Source organism: Oncorhynchus nerka, linkage group LG13 (genome assembly GCF_034236695.1).
Source record: "Oncorhynchus nerka isolate Pitt River linkage group LG13, Oner_Uvic_2.0, whole genome shotgun sequence".
NCBI lineage: Eukaryota > Metazoa > Chordata > Actinopteri > Salmoniformes > Salmonidae > Oncorhynchus > Oncorhynchus nerka.
This window is the reverse complement of record NC_088408.1, coordinates 65,339,432-65,359,794: the sequence shown is the minus strand read 5'-3', so window position 1 is coordinate 65,359,794 and position 20,363 is coordinate 65,339,432. Positions and strand designations below refer to the sequence as shown.

Here is a 20,363-nt window from a genome sequence, read left to right as displayed (position 1 = left end):
GACTCTTTCCCACTGTAAAAAGGATAAAACATGCATTAAGTCTGGCCTGGCTGAAAAACGCCAATGTGTTGGAAATTTCCCAGCATGTTAACATAACCTTACAGGGCCATTACTGACAGATTATTTCCATATGTCTGTATCTCCTCCAATTACAGAAAAGGCCAAATTAACTTTCCAAAAATCAAGCGTGCTGATTGTTTCACTTTTTATTTAAGGTCAATTTGAACCGAAACTGAAAAATGTGTGAAAATGTGTTGTTCCACCCCTGTGATTGTTCTTGCCACATCTGCTGAGTTGAAACTCTATTTCAGGCTCTGTTGTTTTGGCATAAAGAAAGCGTGAACACTCCCAGCTGTTTGGTGAGCGCTTCAGCCGGCCTTCCAATACTGGAGCTCTCTTCTTGACCACAGGTCTCCTCTGAAAAAAGGAGATTCTTTATTTCTAAGCAACTAAATAAAGGGTACATAAAAAAAAAGGAAGTGAAAGGACAACTAAACAGTTCATCCTGTGACACAGGGTGTCGCTGTCCTCAGCTTCCCGTAACAGAAGGGGAAATCATTCTGAAATAAAAGGTACTGTGAAAACGTGCACTGATCTTATGATGAGAAGATTATGAGTCACTTCGCCAAAACACATGATCTACCATAACAACCCAGGGAAATGGAATTACATTGCCTTGCAAAAGTATTCAGACCCCTTGGATTTCTTCACATTTTATTGTGTTAGAAAGTGGGATTTAAAATGGATTTAATTGTCTTTTTCTTGTCAACGATCTACACCAAATATTTTTTTTATGTCAAAGTGAGAGATATTTAAAAAATCATAACTAAAATATAGTCGATGAATAAGTATTCAGCCCCTAAATTAGTTGAGGAGTAAAATGTGGCTTAACACATCACATAAGTTACATTGACTCAGTATGTGTGGAAAAAATAGTGGTTGACATACCCGTCCTCTGTCCCCCATACATACAACATAAACTCAGCAAAAAAAGAAACGTCCTCTCACTGTCAACTGCGTTTATTTTCAGCAAAATTGTGTTTTGATTGAAATTGAACATGACAAGATTCAACAACTGAGACATAAACTGAAACAAGTTCCACAGACATGTGACTAACAGAAATGGAAAAATGTGTCCCTGAACAAAGTGGGGGATCAAAATCAAAAATGACAGTCAGTATCTGGCAGAGGTCGACCGATTAATCGGAATGGCCAATTAATTAGGTCCGATTTCAAGTTTTCATAACAATCAGTAATCTGCATTTTTGGACAGCAGGCTGACTACATGTTACGCGAGTACAGCAAGGAGCCAATGTAAGGTACTAGCTAGCATTAAACGTATCTTATAAAAAACAATCAATCTTAACATAATCACTATTTAACTACACATGGTTGATGATATTACTAGTTTATAAAGCTTGTCCTGCTTTGCATATAATCGATGCGGTGCCCATTAATTTATCATTGAATCATAACCTACTTCGCCACCTGTTAGATAAAATACGGAACGGTTCCGTATTTCACTGAAAGAATAAACATTTTGTTTTCGGAATGATAGTTTCCGGATTTGACCATATTACTGACCTAAGGCTCGTATTTCTGTGTGTTATTATAATTAAGTCTATGATTTGATAGAGCAGTCTGACTGAGCGGTGGTAGGCAGCAGCAGGCTCGTAAGCATTCATTCAAACAGCACTTTACTGCATTTGCCAGCAGCTCTTCACAATGCTTCAAGCATTGCGCTGTTTATGACATCAAGCCTATCAACTTCCGAGATTAGGTGGGCAATACTAAAGTGCCTATTAGAACATCCAATAGTCAAAGGTATATGAAATACAAATGGTATAGAGAGAAATAGTCCTATAATAACTGCAACCTAAAACTCCTTACCTGAGAATATTGAAGACTCATGTTAAAAGCAACCACCAGATTTCATATGTTCTCATTTTCTGAGCAAGGAACTTAAACGTTAGCTTTTTTACATGGCACATATTGCACTTTTACTTTCTTCTCCAACACTTTGTTTTTACATTATTTAAACCAAATTGAACATGTTTCATTATTTATTTGAGACTAAATTGAGTTTATTGATGTATTATATTAAGTTAAAATAAAAGTGTACATTGTTCATTCAGTATTGTTGTAATTGTCATTATTACAAATATATATATATGAAAATCGGCCGATTAATCAGTATCGGCTTTATTTGGTCCTCCAATTATCGGTATCAGTGTTGAAAAATCATAATCAGTCGACCTCTAGTATCTAGTGTGGCCACCAGCTGCATTAAGTACTGCAGTGCATCTCCTCCTCATGGACTGCACCAGATTTGCCCGTTCTTGCTGTGAGTGTTACCCCACTCTTCCACCAAGGCACCTGCAGTTCCCGGACATTTCTGGGGGGAATGGCACTAGCCCTCACCCTCCGATCCAACAGGTCCCAGATGTGCTCAATGGGATTGAGATCCGGGCTCTTTGCTGGCTATAGCAGAACACTGACATATCTGTCTTGCAGGAAATCACGCACAGAATGAGCAGTATGGCTGGTGGCGTTGGCATGCTGGAGGGTCATGTCAGGATGAGCCTGCAGGAAGGGTACCACATAAGGGAGGAGGATGTCTTCCCTGTAACGCACAGCGTTGAGATTGCCTGCAATGACAACAAGCTCAGTCCGATGATGCTGTGACACACTGCCCCAGACCATAACGACCCTCCACCTCCAAATCGATCCCGCTCCTGAGTACAGGCCTCGGTGTAACGCTCATTCTTTCGACGATAAACGCGAATCCAACCATCACCCCTGATGAGACAAAACCGCAACTCGTCAGGGAAGAGCACATTTTGCCAGTCCTGTCTGGTCCAGCGACGGTGGGTTTGTGCCCGTTGTTTCTGGTGAGGACCTGCCTTACAACAGGCCTACAAGCCCTCAGTCCAGCCTCTCTTAGCCTATTGCGGACAGTCTGAGCACTGATGGAGGGATTGTGCGTTCCTGGTGTAACTCGGGCAGTTGTTGTTGCCATCCTGTACCTGTCCTGCAAGTGTGATGTTTGGATGTACCGATCCTGTGCAGGTGTTACACATGGTTTGCCACTGCGAGAACGATCAGCTGTCTGTCCTGTCTACCTGTAGCGCTGTCTTAGGTGTCTCACAGTACGGACATTGCAATTTATTGCCCTGGCCACATCTGCAGTCCTCATGCCTCCTTGCAGCATGCCTAAGGCACATTCACGCAGATGAGCAGGGACCCTGGGCTTCTTTTTTTTTGTGTTTTTTGTGTGTTTCAAAGTCAGTAGAAAGGCCTCTTTAGTGTCCTAAGTTTTCATAACTGTGACCTTAATTGTCTGTAAGCTGTTCGTGTCTTAATGACTGTTCCACAGGTGCATGTTCATTAATTGTTTATGGTTCATTGAACAAGCATGGGAAGCAGTGTTTAAACCCTTTACAATGAAGATCCTGTGAAGTTTTTGGGGATTTTTACAAATTATCTTTGAAAGACAGGGTCCTGAAAAAGGGATGTTTCTTTTTTTGCTGAGTTTATGTAAGGTCCCTCAGTCAAGTATCACAGATTCAACTACAAAGTCCAGGGAGCTTTTCGAAAGCCTCATAAAGGGCAGTGATTGGTAGATGGGTAACAATAACAAATCAGACATTGACCCTCTCTTTAAGCATGGTCAATTTAATAATTATGCTGTTTTTGATGTATTAAACCACCCAAACACATTAAAGATACAGTCGTCCTTCTGAACTGAGCTGCAGGGAAGGAATTGAACTGCTCATTGGGGATTTTAAAACAGCTACAGAGTTCAATGGCTTTGATCGGAGAAAACTGAGGATGGATCAACAACGTTGTAGTGACTCCACAATAATAACCTAAATGACAGAGTGAAAAGAAGAATACAAGTATACAGAAGAAAGATGTTCCGTCCTGCATGCAACAAGGCACTAAAGTAATACTGCAACGAAATATACTTTTTGGCCTAATTGAAAAGCCTTATGTTTGGGGCAAATCCAACACAACACATCACTGAGTAACTGCCTCCTTTTTTCAAGCATGGTGATGGCTGCATCATGTTATGGGTGTACTTGACATCGGCAAAGATGATTTTTCAGGATTAAAATTATTGGGATGGAGCTAAGCACAGGCAAAATCCTAGAGGAAAACCTGCTTTCCACCAGACTTAGAGATTAATTCACCTTTCAGCAGGACAATAACCTGCAACACAAGGCCAAATCTACACTGGAGTTGCTTACTAAGAATACAGTGAATGTTCCTGAGTGGCCAAGTTACAGTTTTGATTTTACTTGAAATTCTATGGCAAGAAATTAAAATGTATTATTCTTAAAACATTTTTTTGAATTTTTATTTCACTTTGACATTGCACAGCAGTTCCTGTAAATTGTTGACAAAAAAATTACAATTAAATCAATTTGAATTCCACTTTGTAATATATATATTTTTTTTTAAGAAATCCAAGGGGTCTGAATACTTTTGCAAGGCACTGTACATGGTAAGTATAATTACATAGAGTGTGGAATCTTTGCAATGTTGTTTTTACTCCTGGATAGTACAGTAGAGTCTACAGTAGAACATAGAACATTAGTGCTGGCTGTATGTTTACATGTTATCTGTTCTCCTATCCCATCACTCGGGGTGTTTGTACCGCAGTCTGCATTCATTGATCAGTGAGTTGTTCTCATGTAAACCCACCGACAGCAATGAATGTTTATTGCAGCATTAGGAGGTGGACCTCTTAACTAAGTCCAGTATGGGAAGTAACAGAAGATGATGTCTTCATCCCTCTCTTCTTGCCAAGTGTCTCTTTAAAGGTGGCCCTCAGGGTACATTTAACGGTCGATGGTTTTGGACAGATGCTCAAACTCACCGACAGCGTTGAATGTTTACTGAGGGCACCAGGAGAAATGTCTCGTCCTTTAGTTGCCACACTCACATGCCTAGATCAGCAACCACTCTCCTTTGTTCAGCAACCACTACACCACATAATATAGGCTGCTGTTTTCAGGCCAGCAGATATAGGAGGCCACTCATTTCTCTTGGCCAGCATGTTCAATGTGGACGCCCAGTTTGTTACCACCCATGTTGTCGTTGAGTTGCTAATAGATTTTGATGAGGTGCCAGCAGGGGAGGAGAGGAGAGTCATGATGTTGGTTTTCCCGAAATAGTCATTCCTGCAGCTGTGGTGAATACCATAGTCATCTTCCTCTTCTGCTGCTGCTGCGATGAAACTTGTGACTGCTAACAAGACTCTTACCTTACCTAGCCCAGAGCAGCGCCTCTTTCTCCCCCAGCATATTCCATCTCCTCCTCACACACGCTACACATCCCAGTCCCCTGTGCTGTGGGGAGAACAGACGAAGAAAAAGGAAAGAGCCTGAATATAAAATCGAAAACGACACGTCAATCAATCCTCCAAAAATGATCTTGGAGAAATGGAAGCATGTTGTGATGGTTAGCTAAGCGCGTGTTGTAGAGATCCCCCCCCTACAGCATAAACCATTGCACTGTAGCATTGTTAGTAGTTTGACGGCTGTTCCCTTTACCCTGCTCTGAACCCCAGCTCTGTACTGCACGGGGAACACAGCATCTTCCTGTTTCAGCCTCTTTGAGGTTGGAAACTCATGCAGTCATGTTTTATTCATGCCATTTCCCATTCCTCCTCTTAACTGTGTAACATGCAGCAGGGATTTGAGACACTTCTCTTGCTTTTGTTCTTTTTTTGTAATCTTTGGCACACAAATCTGGCATTTAGGATGGGTGGGGAATACAAAAGCCTGGTTCAAATATTATGGAATATAATGCAACTAATTAGTTTTGTTGAGGGTTTTAGAATGTGTCTCGTATAGAGCACTGGATTACAGGCTTCCTGTCTCTGTTAGTTCCATCAAACATGAAATAATGATATAATTGATTGGTTCTCCAGACCTCAGTTTCCTGCGTTAGCTTTGTCTCTACACCTTAAGGCTGCTTGACGAGACCCATGAAATAATAGACTGTTCAGGTCCTTTTGCATTCTGACACAGTTCACTGAGGCATCACTATGCCTTTACTGCAGTATTCTGTTGTCATGTTTCTCACATTCAGTCTAATTTCATATATTCCATGAGCGTTAATATCTGTAGCAAGTTAGCTGATTACAGAGGACTTAACAAAAAATGGTTGGAAAATCATTCTGCTCTTATGTCTGTCCTCAGTGTTCCCCCAGTTTCAAGGTAAGCAGTGATTGTGTTTCAGCCTGGTCAGAGATTCCTAAAATGAATTTGGCATTGGGTTGGCTGTGGTCCCTACCTTCCTTGGCACTTGTACAATTTAGCTGTCTGCCCCAAGACACACAAGGGCTTTTCATTCTGGAATATCTCTTTCCTTTTCCCCTCTATTCATTTGACTGAACTTTTATCCTGTTTGCATGCAGAACACATTGGCAGTCTGACTCAAATCCACACATGCTGTACTTCCTTATGAAATAGTTCTGTCTCAGACCGCCCAGGCTGATATCACTGAAACAATCTGTCATTTTCCCTCGACTTTGCATTAGGGAGCAAGCTGTGAAATTTGAACTGAGAGTTTGGGACCGTTTGTGAGTGTTTGATTGAGTTACCGATAGTGAACCAGTCTGTAGTGTCTGTAGTGAGAGAGCGAGGTAGGGCCACAGAGTGAACTGGATTTACTTTACCACTGTCACTGAACCCACTTGAACCCTGCGGCATCAGCACATTCCAGAGGTCAGAAATGAGAAAGCACACAGTGTACTCTCTGACTGGCTGACGTCACTGTGCTCAAGTCCATCAACAGGATCCAGGATTGTAACGTTACCTATCTCACACTAAGAAACCAGGTCAGACAATCTGTCTTATGAACATTTGATCTAATACAATGTACAGTAGACATGAGGGGACTGTATATATTTCAATATTCCCGAGGACATTTTCTTCTGACTGTGGGAATGTGTTGAAGACATTCTGTCACATACTGTACGCACTCTTAACCTGACACTTTCAACATTCCGGTTCTAAAAATACTCCACCGAGTTTCTTCAGGCATGAGACATGCCCTGACATATACATCACACTACGTGTCTGACTGTCCGCCAGCATTACACAACGACCTGGGACACTGTCATTTAATCTCATAGCTTCTTAACCTTTTATTGCAGTGGGTCACACAGAGTGTTTCTTGGTGGTCTTGAACAAGTCTACTTTGAAACAGAAGTATACACTTCACACACGTTTATGGGCTTAAAAGAAAAGACGATACAACTCCCGTACCGTGTCAGATATAGAGTTGAAATGAATTTAATTTTGAGTTTGCATCCCAATATTACACTTTTTTTTTTTACACCCTTTTCTCCCCAATTTCATGGTATCCAATTGTTTAGTAGTTACTATCTTGTCTCATCGCTACAACTCCCGTACGGGCTCGGGAGAGACGAAGGTCGAAAGCCATGCGTCCTCCGAAACACAACCCAACCAAGCCGCACTGCTTCTTAACACAGCGCACATCCAACACGGAAGCCAGCAACACCAATGTGTCGGAGGAAACACTGTGCTCCTGGCGACCTGGTTAGCGTGCACTGCGCCCGGCCCGCCACAGGAGTCGCTAGTGCGCGATGAAACAAGGATATCCCTACCGGCCAAACCCTCCCTAACCTGGACGACGCTAGGCCAATTGTGTGTCCTAGGAGGCCCCGAATATTACACTTTATATGAATCACAGAAGACTGAAATATATGAAAAACTGTTTGACATAGAAACACCAGATTTGTCAGTATTTTTTAATAAAAAAAAAAATTAATTATGAAATTATGAAAAATATTAATAGCATTCCACCCATGAGGCCACCAGGATCAATTGACTGCAGGAAATGGCTACAGACACATTTAATCACTTCACAGAGTGGTCTGAATTTAGATAGAAAACGCAATCAAATCCAACAAATATGCCTTAATTGCCATGTCAGTCAGAACATGTGAGAACAAGTAAGATCTGACAAATTTTTAACTGGCAGAATTGCAAATCTCTTCTAAATTAACTCATTTTGTATTAGATTTAGTGTTGCAGTGGGGTAGTATCATATTAAGTGTCACGTTATAGTGGAATAATAGTTGATGTCTCCTACAGTTTCGTCTAGCTGCTATGGTATGCATAGTTGTAACGGGAGGGTGTACTATTATATGATATGGTATAATATTCAGAGGCTCAGGTGGAAGAAAGGACCACCCCTGGGTTCCCCAGCGCTGAGGGACTACTACTCTGAGATCTCTCCCAGGCAGAGCGCCAAGCCTCAGTCCGCCACGCCAAGCCTCCAGAACTCTCCACGTGCCACCTCTGACTCTGCCAAGGCTCCGGGTGTTTCATTTCCAACTCTCAGCCCGCCAGCCAGAGCCATTTTTTCTCTTTAATGCCAAAAATCACTGAGTTAACCTTCGATGCTCTCAGGCAGCGCATTCTAACCCTCCATGCGGTCACAGTTAACCTCTTCCTTCACATAAAGGGAAGAGGCTATCTGTGTAAGAAGACAAATAAGGGAGTGTTGTAGTGTTATAGAATGGTACTAAACACTACATCACTCCCCTCGGTCCTTAGTCTGGGCTGTTTGTTATACGGTTCAATATCTATCTCCTCACACATCCACTGCATCTGGTAATCGTTCTCCCTTGTCACACACTCAGACTGCAATGCTTGTTTGTGTAAAACCAGTTGTAAAATGTGTTGGGATCGGACAACATCTCTCTCTCTCTCTCTCTACTGATGAAGTGAGATCACTCCCTCGGTCTGCCATCTCATGTCATCTGTTCACTTTTGACCCCACAGTGGATAGGTTCCTGTCACCTCAGCCTGGTTCTGCTAGAGCGATCCTGAGAAGAATATGACGTCATCGTCGCTCAGATCTGAAGCAGCACTGGCTCGGTTTAATCAAGCTGATGAATATGTTATAAGCTCTTTCATGAGAAGTTTTGAAGATTGCTAACAGAAAAAGGGATGGATCCCCTTATGGGTGTCTACTGGATTTAGCTGTGACATTTCTCTGGTGTCTGCTGTCACGTCTGTCTCATTGGTTAGGTCCACTGGCGCCATAAACACGGGCTTTGTCACAGACCAAAATCCACAAATGTGGTCCTATTATGCATTGTTATCAGAGCTATAGTACGGCCGTACAGTCCAGTTGAAGATGCTTTAGTTATGTGGTTAAAGAACGCATAACCAACATATTCTTCTTAACATACATCCCCCCCCCCTCAAGGTTGACCGCAACAAAAAGTTACACAACATTTGTTTATGGCACATAATCCCTGCTTTAATCTGTTGTGTAGACGCAGTGCAGTCATGGCATCATCTCCAAGCCCAGAGGGTTAGCGTTTCTCCTCTGACGACTGTTTGCACTCACTGCACTCTGGATCACAATAAATAAGGCATGCAGCTGCCCGCCATCTCTCCTCCCCCTCCCTCTATACTCTCCTCCTCCCTCCTCTTCTCCCGCCTGCCTCTCAACCCCCCTGCTGGGGGCGCGAAGGAGGGATGTCTCACATGGTGAGATTTAAAATAGCACGGAGGGGCAGGGAGGAGAGGCACCGCACGACGAAGCAGTGCTGATTTCATATTTCCGTTATCACTAGGAACCAGTGGACTGAGCCAGCATGGGAATGACCTGAATATAGATGGAACTTTCATTTGTCCTGGAGCTGTGCTGCCTTATGGCAGGTATTGACACGCCAAGTCAACCTTTGTTCTCAGTAGAATTCCACATAAGGCACGAGCAGGATGGCCGTGGATGTTGCCAGGAACCCTTTTGTCTTCTCTGCATGTCAGTAGTTCATGTGTGGGCCGTGGCATCTTATCTTCTGATCTTCCTCTAGAAGACAGACACCTAAGTAAAACTCAAGAGGACAAACCCGTGCCCATCCATTAGTGTACGGGACCACTCAGAGAGCTGAGCATCTCTATTCCTCAGGAGTCTGCCTCTGCGTCACAGCGTGAGCCTCGGGCCCTGCAGCACACTGATGACAGTGAGGCCCCCGCCTCCACACAAAGTACACTCTGTCCTGACTACTTAGTCTTTCCCATTCTATGTATGCATAGCAGAGCTTGGGCATGGTCAGGTATTGGCATACCATTTGGCAAGCCAATGCTCAATCAGTGTCACTCATAATACTGATGATTTGATTTCACTAAAGTAGCACATTACAACTCTACAATGTCCTGTGCTGTTAATAAACCTCAATGCTTTCCTATTGGCTCAAAGTACATGTAGCTTTCTGCTGTGGTGTACCAGTCAGTGGAGCAGAGTTGAAAGCATTGATCCAGAGAGTTAGTTAGTTGTATAGAGTCTTAACCCCCCTTCCAGGCAGTGCCTTCCTCTAGCTGCATGAAGAAATCTCAGCTGAATTCATGTCTCCTTTCAGATTTCTAAGAGGCGTTAAACCTTTCTGGATTAAAGTAGGTAAGCTGACAGGCAGAAGATTGTATTAGCTGGTGTGTTGGCACAGCTTAGAATTATTTCCTTCTCGCTGACCTGGTAGACAGCATTGTTGTGTTTTTCCATTTTAAATTACAGCAAAAACATCCGTACTGTTTCTTTCTCTTCCCATGTTTTCTATCGTTCTCTCCCTTTCTCACTCTACCGTTCTCTTCTCTCTCTCTCTCTCTCTCTCTCTCTCTCTCTCTCTCTCTCTCTCTCTCTCTCCATCTCCCTCAAAGCACTGACAGCATACTTCTGTGAACACATAATTTATCATCTGCTAAGCCATGCTGATTATAGAGCTTTCCCCACAGCCCTTATCTGTTGCTGAGCCTGCTTTTCACTCCACAGCTGCCAATTATATCCCGGCCCGGCCGGCTGGCCTGCAAACAGACCTGGTCTGTCAGCCAGCTGCAAACTGATGGAGGGCTTGGAAATACATGTTATAGGCTTACCCGTACACAGGGAATAGAACAGTTATGGTTTGATATCGGGACTTGACCTCAGTGAGTGTTGCATTAGGGTGATAGTTGAATAGCATTACCTTAAACCAGGCGATGGATGCCAGGAGGCCATGGTGATGTGACAGTGCTCGGTTATTAGGAGAAGAGCCTGTGGGGAGGGTATGTATTGCATGCAGATAGCGGCTCCCCGGCCTCTCAGCTGATGTAATGTGACGTTTGATTGTCAGTGTAATGGGAAGAGACGTGCACATCAGAGCAATGTGGGTCAGAGAGGCAGATGACCAGCCTGCAGCCTGTATGAGCTGCCACTGCCTAATCTGCTCTAACACAGCCAGAAGGGACTCCTAATCGACCCTGATATTCACTGAGTCCACATTACGCTCTCTGCTCTCTGGTTCAGCATAGCTGTGGAGGGGGATGGAGCCTCAGTTTGTGACGGACAGCGTTTCCATTATACAAAGATGTATGTTTCCTGATTTATGTTTTCTGATGATATAAGATGTTTCGCTGAGAAATGTTCAGTGGAACAACAAAATTATTCAACTTCAAAGGAAATAATCAAGACCTGATCCAGCCCTTGTTTAACGGCCCACAAACCATTAAAACAGACTGAAACCGTGTAGGAATGGACTAGGAAGTTGAGAATCCTCTCCTTTCCTTCTGTGATCTCCGATCGAGCACAGAGCGATGACAAGAGACCGTTCAGGAAACTAGAATCTCAATTTATATGTTACGCTTAACAAGGCAAGTTCACTTTAAGCATGCCAAATTCAGTTTTCACACTTGAGATGTATCTCATCATCTGGGCTCCTTTTCATTTGATGTAAGAACCACACTGATCGGATCCTTCTCCACGGTCTTACAGGTTTTAAAATATTTGTGAAGAATTCGGAAATGTATATTTGAGAATTCTGTGGTGTTGCAGTAAGATATCTACCGTATGCAGTGTGCTGATGGAGAGTGCCGGATTCCAACATGGTCATCAGGGACAGAGATTGTACTAGCGAGAGAGAGAGAGAGAGAGAGAGAGAGAGGGACGTTTGTAGTGCACATCTGTGGGGTCTTAACAGCCCCGTCATAGCCAGACAGAGGTGACAATGAGGCCTTGAAGTGTGGTGACATTTTATGCTCAGACTGCTTTTTTACAGCTATGGAAAGGCTCTGGAGAATCTGCCACTGCTTCATCAAAGCCAGTAATTTCCTGTCCATTTCAACCCCCATCCCACTACCCTGATTCCATGTCTGCTAATCCCACCCCCGCAAACCCCCTTTCCCCCCTGCCGGCGCCCCTGCTGGCACACCGCCTGCCCGTTCCACTCCACTCTGTGCTATGCTGCCCTGGGCTGGGCTAGGCTATGTGGCTATGTGCTTTGTGTCAGTAGGCTTGCGGCTGAGCATTAACAAAATCCTCATTGTCCAGCGCGGGAGTGGTAACTCGCTGTCTGGTTTTCTATTCAAATCCAGGTAAAGGGGCCTGAGAGATCCAGCCTCATAGCAAAGTCCAGTCCCAGCGCAGGCCAGGCTACAGGGCCGGAGGACAGGTTGCACAAGCTCTCAAACCCTGCACCCAAACACACTCCTATCTCAGCCTCAAAGATCAACAAGTGATAGCGAGTGATTCACAAATGCTTTGACCCTAAGATGTGCAGTTTTAAAAATCTGTTTCGGACTAAAGCGAATACTTTCAATTCATCAATAGTCTTTCATTGATTCCTCTAATTGTTGACGGAGATTGAATGTAACTTCTTGTTGCCAAACTTCCATTGTGGCAACACAGATGTGTATTAGAGTAACAAGACTCTACATGTAAAGGCATCTCAAAGAACTACTTGTACTGGGGCTATATCCTGGGGATGTGGTACACATATGCACACCAAATACTTTTTCTCTGTTGATTCTCCCCAGAGCCATAGCTGTTTTTAACGATGCCTATGGAAGACTGTCTGTCTATAGTCCACAGCTGTGCAGCGATAACGTTTGTTTTTAAAGCTGCTTTTCTAGTGTCATCAAATGACGTGTCCGTATATTATTGTAGTTTCAAAAAAATACTTGTTGTGGTATTTTCACGTTTTTGTCATAATCCGTCTTTAATGTCTGTCCTCCTCTCTGTCACTGTGTTGGTTTGTTCATGGGATTTGGGCAATGTTTTTGGTGTTACTAGTCCCTCTCTCAGACAGCTTTTGTAGTGGATTAAGGGCTTTGGACAAAGCAGACACGACAAACAAGATAGCTGGGGACAGGCTGTATTTCCTGTCACTCAATACATTCCAACTCCTCCAACCCCACCACCACACACACACACACACACACACACACACACACACACACACACACAAGACGCCGGAAAAAAACACCAGCCGTTCTTATAATTACACTCCTCTCTCTCTTCCTCTTTCACTGCTGTTTATAAACCTTCTTGGACATCCTACGTTGCATTTTTTACATCTCAGCCTCCGAGCACGTTACTACTTCCCAGCAGCTATGTTTTTTCTGTGTACAACGAGAGTCAAAGAAAGGGGAGGGGGACGAGAGAGACTCTTTGAAAAGCTAGTCAAAGGTGAAGCATGGTCACCTCTAACCCGGGCCAGGCATCCCCTCCTCCAGCACCCTGAGCAGCAGCTGGCTGCCTATCTCTCTCTGCTCTAATGGCTGACACGGCGGTCTGGATGGGGCTGGACGCTTTTGTCCACAGTTCCTCTCAGTCAAACAACTACTACTGCTACTGGGCGCACCCAACATTCCCAGGGACCAGCGTTATGAAACACACGCAGACATACAGGGAAACGCACAGGGATGCATTCATTCACACACACGCACACGAGCACATACTTAAACACACACACACACACACACACAGACATACTTTGTCTACCGCACACAATCTCTCTCGAACTCGCTCTTTCACACAGACCCTCTGTTTAAAGCACACAAGACAAACTGTACCTCGCACGCATACTCTCCAATGCATACACACACGTTATAATAACCACATACAAGCATGCCCTTTTAAAGACAATCCAATACTTACACAATCCTCTTCTTTATAAACAGTCATATCACCAATAGGTAAGTGGAAATCATAATTGCAGTTCTAGTACACTCAACTAAGCCATCCGTGAGCACATACAATAAGGCTCTCATTCAGAAATAATGCATAGAAGAAGAGCTTAGAAGATTGTGCTAATAAGGCGTATAATGGGGAGAATGTGTTCTATTCAGAGCCACTCAGACATCATGCAGAGGGGAGCGACTGGCACAGTGTGGCCAGAGGTGAATTGTTACAAAATACAGATTGTATATGAATAGATACTCACTGAAATAATAGCGGATAGTTATTCAGTTGAAGTTCTCTGCTTGTCTCCGTCGATGTTGTTGCAGAACGTGGAAAAGTGTATAGGTGGGAGAAAAGGGAAGGAAAAACCCCTCCGTAGCCGGTCGAACAGCCAACTTCCCTCAAGTGCACACGTTGAAAAGTTAGTGTGGAACTGAGGGGAATGGGTTCTTTTCCCTCCCTCCCTCTCTCCCTGCCTCTGTCCCACACACACACACACACACACACACATACTCAAACACATTCACACACGCTGTCCGATCTTCTGATGTCCTGCCCGATCTGTCTGTCTCTCTCCCTCTTTCTCTTTCTCTCTCTTTCACACACACTCTATCTCTCTGTTTTTCCTCCCCGTGTCTCACCCCACTCTCTCTCACTCTGTTGTCCCCCCCCCCACACACACACACACACAGACGCATACAAACATGCATGCACATACACACAGAGGAGCTTGGCTACGCAAGTTATTAAACTGCTCCACATTTAATTGCATGAACTATATATGAACCAGTTGATGGACAGGAGCACATTTAGTCATGTGTTAAAGAGCAAGAGCAGTTATTGGCTGAGACTTTGAGAGCCAGGGGCTAGGGCTCAGTGATTGGGCAGTGTTCAGACCATTGAAAGTAGAGCCCTCTCTATTGAATGGCTACTGGTGTGGGTGGGGCCTGTGTTTGGGTGACAGACTGGCTCTGAAAAATGATCCTGAGAGTTCAGCTACTCTGCCAACCAGAGCAGCCTATGCAGAGAGGAGAGGAGGGGAGAAGTGGGGTGATGTTTAGTATTTGTGAAAGGAAGGAATCTACTCACCAGTAGTTTTATCATCGAAAATATAGTCAGTATTGTTTTTTAATGACACACTTTGGAGTATACAATGAAGAATATAATCTAAAATGTCTTACTCAACTGTTTTGAATAAAAACGTGTAAAATATATTTAGCACCATTGGACGGTACATACAAGAACAATTCTGATCTCATAATAGTTTGAAACGGATTCATTTGAGTCTCCTCGGCTTTTGTCTCGCTTGCCAAGGATGCCGATTTCTCTCTTCGCCACCCAGTAGAGGCCGGCTAAACCCCTAGTGTCCCACAGAGCCTTACATCTACATGTCTCCCTGAGATGCACTAGCTGGATACAGCCCCACACTCCTCCCTTTGTGTGCCTTTCCCCCTCTCTCCATCTCCCCTCTCTCCCCATCTCTACCCAGTGATGACGAAAGGCCGGGCCCGGGAGTGCTGCCAAGCGCTTTCATTCACACCTGATTAGATCACAGTGACCTCGATAACATCACTCTGCTCCACGCCCTGCGCCACACTGGGACACAAGCCTTTTGTTTGGGTTGAGAAAATACTGTGTCTGCACAAATTGACGCTAAATTAGATGGAGGGGATATTAATGTAGAAATGTCTGAAGATGTGAGAGGGGAGAATGTGCACGTTACAGAATAGGTGGATATAATATCTTACAATGGGGGTTATTGTACATTATTTCATGTCATTTCAAGTGGAATGTGTACATGTAGGTATGTTATAAAGGACTGAGGTGGAAATATTGATTCATGGAGCCGGTGACGGCTGAAAATGACTGTCTTTCAATGTTTTTACATTTGGTCAGAGTAGAGGAGAGTTTGGGAGCCATGGCTGTGTGTTCGCGCGTGCGTGTGTGTGTGTGTAGGTGTGTGTTTAGGACACAGGACTGACATCAGTGCCATCTGAGACAACCCTACATCCCGATGACGATGAAAGCTATTTCAGCACAGTGGTTTTATGAGCATGATTGCATCAGTCTATTTTCAGTCACCTACATTAACATATTGGGCGATTCCAAGGCGGCATGGCCCCGCAAATATTTTTGGTATCACAGATTATTCTGGCAATTTTCATATAGAAACCTCATTAGGAGGAAGGATATTTAACATGCTTTTTACATTTACAAGTCGTTTTTGAGAAAATCATGATGAAAGTGGCCATTTTGGGGCCTTTTTAGACTTACTGTATACATGCCTCGTGGTACATGGTACAGACAACATCGTGGTGTCATAATACTCTTTATAGTGTGTTCTAAAATACGGATTATGTCTATATTCTGAAAAAAAATTGCATTCAATTATTCAACATTACAGTGCCCATTTTGATTTTGCTTATTTTTTGGACATATTGTTTGAAAAAATATACTCTTCAAACATATCACATTTCCAGAGTGGGCTCTCTGCTATTTTTAAGGAAGTTATCCATTTTATACATAGAAATGTACATTATTGTTACGCTCGTTGTCGGATGATAAATGACCGGACCAAGGTGCAGCGTGGTAGGTGTACATTCTCTCTTTATTTGAAAACGTAACACCGAGAAAAAACAATGAACACAAACCAAATGTAAAGCTAGTCATGCATAAAGCAACAAACAAAGACAAGATCCCACAAAACCCAAAAGGAAACGGACAACTTATATCTGATTCCCAATCAGAGGCAACGATAGACAGCTGCCTCCGATTGGGAATCAAACACACCAACATAGAAACAGAAAACCTAGAATGCCCACCCTAATACAACCTGACCTAACCAAAAATGGAGAAATAAAAAGGCTCTCTAAGGTCAGGGCGTGACAGTACCCCCCCCCCCCCCCCCCCCCCAAGGTGCGGACTCCGGCCGCAAAACCTGACTCTATAGGAGAGGGTCCGGGTGGGCATCTATCCTCGGTGGCGGCTCCGGTTCGGGACGTAGCTCCCGCTCCGCACGCTGATCCCTCCGCCTCTGTGGAACCGGACCGTGAATCGTTGCCGTAGGAACCGGACCATGGCTCACTTAGGAGGCTCTGGACTGCCGACCGTTGCTGGAGGCTCTGGACTGCCGACCGTTGCTGGAGGCTCTGGACTGCCGACCGTTGCTGGAAGCTCTGGACTGCCGACCGTTGCTGGAGGCTGGAGGCTTCGGACCATGGATCATCACTGGAGGCTTCATACGTGGAGCCAGAACAGGTCTCACCGGAGTGAGGAGACGTACTGGAAGCCTGGTACATGGAGCTACCACAACGCGTCCTGGCTGGATATCCACTTTCGCTCGGTGAGTGTGGAGAGCTGGCACAGGACGCACTGGGCTAAGAAGGCGCACTGGAGGCATAATGCGTAGAGCCAGCGCAGGATATACTGGTCCGTGGAGGCACACTGGAGGTCTGGAGCGTAGAGCTGGCACAACGCGTCCTGACTGAATACCCCCTGTAGCACGGCAAGTGTGGGGAGCTGGCACAGGCCGCACTAGGTTAGGCTGGCGAACTGGGAATACCGTGCGTAGAGCTGGCGCAGGATATCCTGGGCCGAAGAGACGCACCGGAGACCAGGAGCGCTGAGCCGGCACAATCCGTCCTGGCTGAATGCCCACTCTAGCATGGCAAATGCGGGGAGCTTGCACAGAGCGCACCGGGCTGTGGATGCGCACTGAAGGCACGGTGCGCAGAACCGGAAAACGTGGCACTTGAACCGTGACCAACTCCTCATTGTATTTACAGGGAGTTGGTTCTCGTTCACCCCTTAGTTTCGCTCGTTCCGCTCACCAACCCGTGTGCCCCTCCCCCCATTTTTTTTTTGAGGCTGCTTCTCTTGCTTCCGTTCTTGCCGTGACTCCTGGTATCGCCGCCGTTCTTCCCTCGCTGCTTCCGCCTGTTTCCATGGCAGGCTCTCATGCCCTGCCATTACCTCCTCCCATGTCCATGATGTCCTCCACTCCGGGGCACGCTGCTTGGTCCGTGGGTGGTGAGATCTTCTGATACGCTCGTCATCGGATGATAAATGACCGGACCAAGGTGCAGCATGGTAGGCTCTCTAAAGTCAGGGCGTGACAATTCTAGGTCATTAACCTGTTGCGACGAGCAATCCCGTATCCGGGATCGTAATTATAGCCTCAAGCTCATTACCATAACGCAACGTTAACTATTCATGAAAATCGCAAATGAAATGAAATAAATATATTGGCTCTCAAGCTTAGCCTTTTGATAACAACACTGTCATCTCAGATTTTCAAAATATGCTTTTCAACCATAGCAAAACAAGCATTTGTGTAAGAATATTGATAGCTAGCATAGCATTAAGCCTAGCATTCAGCAGGCAACATTTTCACAAAAACAAGAAAAGCATTAAAAAAAAATCATTTACCTTTGAAGAACTTCGGATGTTTTCAATGAGGAGACTCTCAGTTAGATAGCAAATGTTCAGTTTTTCCAAAAAGATGATTTGTGTAGGAGAAATCGCTCCGTTTTGTTCATCACGTTTGGCTAAGAAAAGAAAAAGAAAATTCAGTCATCAAAACGCCGAACTTTTTTCCAAATTAACTCCATAATATCGACAGAAACATGGCAAACGTTGTTTAGAATCAATCCTCAAGGTGTTTTTCACATATCTATTCGATGATAAGTCATTCGTGGCAGTTTGGTTTCTCCTCTGAATCACATGGAAAAATACATGCAGCTGGAGATTACGCACCAATTTCGATGGAGGACACCAGGCGTCGGACACCTGGTAAATGTAGTCTCTTATGGTCAATCTTCCAATGATATGCCTACAAATACGTCACAATGCTGCAGACACCTTGGGGAAACGACAGAAAGTATAGGCTCGTTCCTGGCGCATTCACAGCCATATAAGGAGACATTGGAACACAGCGCCTAAAAATCTGGCTCACTTCCTGTTTGAAGTTTAATCTTGGTTTCGCCTGTAGCATTAGTTCTGTGGCATTCACAGACAATATCTGTGCAGTTTTGGAAACGTCAGAGTGTTTTCTTTCCAAAGCTGTCAATTATATGCATATTCGAGCATCTTTTCGTGACAAAATGTCTTGTTTAAAACGGGAACGTTTTTCATCCAAAAATGAAATACTGCCCCCAGAGGTTCAAGAGGTTAACCAATCACAGCCCTCCTGTAGGATTGCACATTCAGCAAATCACCAGCAAAGGGACTTCCCTTTGAATCCATTTTCACATTCACTGTGTTGGCGGTGCTCATGTGTGGTTTCCAGGTGTTTGATTCTATTCCATTTGCTCCGTTCCAGCCATTATTATGCCATTATGAGTCCTCCCCTCAGCATCCTCCACTGGTGTCATACACGGTTCACGGACCATTGGGTCTTACAGGAGGCTCGTATATGTCTAAAAAGTACCTAAAATGGCCACTTTCAACATGACTTTCCCAATAATGGTTTGTGTTACAAACGTAAAAACATATCAAACATCCTTCCTTCCAGTGAAGTTGCTATGTGACGATTTGCCAGAACATTCAGAGATATTTTTGGCCGATGCTGGTATGGAATTGGACGATATTTTCATCTACATGGATATAACTACACCTCTGTTTGCTATTCATCAATGTTTCTCTTATATCTTCCTCTGATGAGCTAGTGTGATTTCCACATGTTCAGAGAACCTCTGGTACAGAGCTGAGGCATGGGGGCCGATGGGAGGGGGAGGGGGAGCACGTCATGCAGCTGTGCTTCTGATGACAGGCCTGTCCTCGACCTGCCCTCCATCAGACTAAACACAGACCTGGACAGGCTCTCTGTGCTGCCTGGCCCTAGCTGCTTACTGCCACACGCCATCCTACAGCTCACACGGAACCTACGGAATAGTACAAAAACACGCTATCGTGAGCACGCACACACACACGCTCGCATTCACACCCGCACACCCACAAACACACACATAGGGACGATACCAGTATTACTAATTTTTTAAAATCCATTTAAAAAACGTAAACACAAATCAGACCAGACTGACTATTAGGTCCTTTAAAAACCTGCTGTATGTAAAATATTGTGTGCTTTGGGTTCGAGCCCAGGCTCCTTTGCAGCCGTCCGCGACCGGAGGCCCATGGGGTGGCGCACACTTGGTCCAGCGTAGTCCGGGTTAGGGTTTGGGTTTGGGGGGTTTGGCCGGCAGGGATATCCTTGTCTCATCGTGCACTAGCGACTCCTGTGGCGGGCCGGGCACAGTGCACGCTGACCAGGTCGCCAGGTGTACGGTGTTTCCTTCGACACATTGGTGCTCCTGGAGTTGCAGCGATGAGACAAGACTGTAATTGGATACCAAGAAATTGGGGAGATAAAAGGGGGT

At 44.6% G+C, this 20,363-nt stretch overlaps 1 long non-coding RNA gene across 1 annotated transcript; it reads right to left on the bottom strand.

The window, feature by feature from the left end:
• Nucleotides 1-191: 191 nt before the first annotated feature.
• LOC115139884 (uncharacterized) lies at nt 192-14,680 on the bottom strand. Its single transcript, XR_003865177.2, has 4 exons — nt 14,249-14,680; nt 11,872-11,934; nt 5,270-5,354; nt 192-417 (listed from the first exon to the last, which is right to left on the bottom strand). It is a non-coding gene; the product is annotated as an uncharacterized LOC115139884 (long non-coding RNA).
• Nucleotides 14,681-20,363: the final 5,683 nt, after the last annotated feature.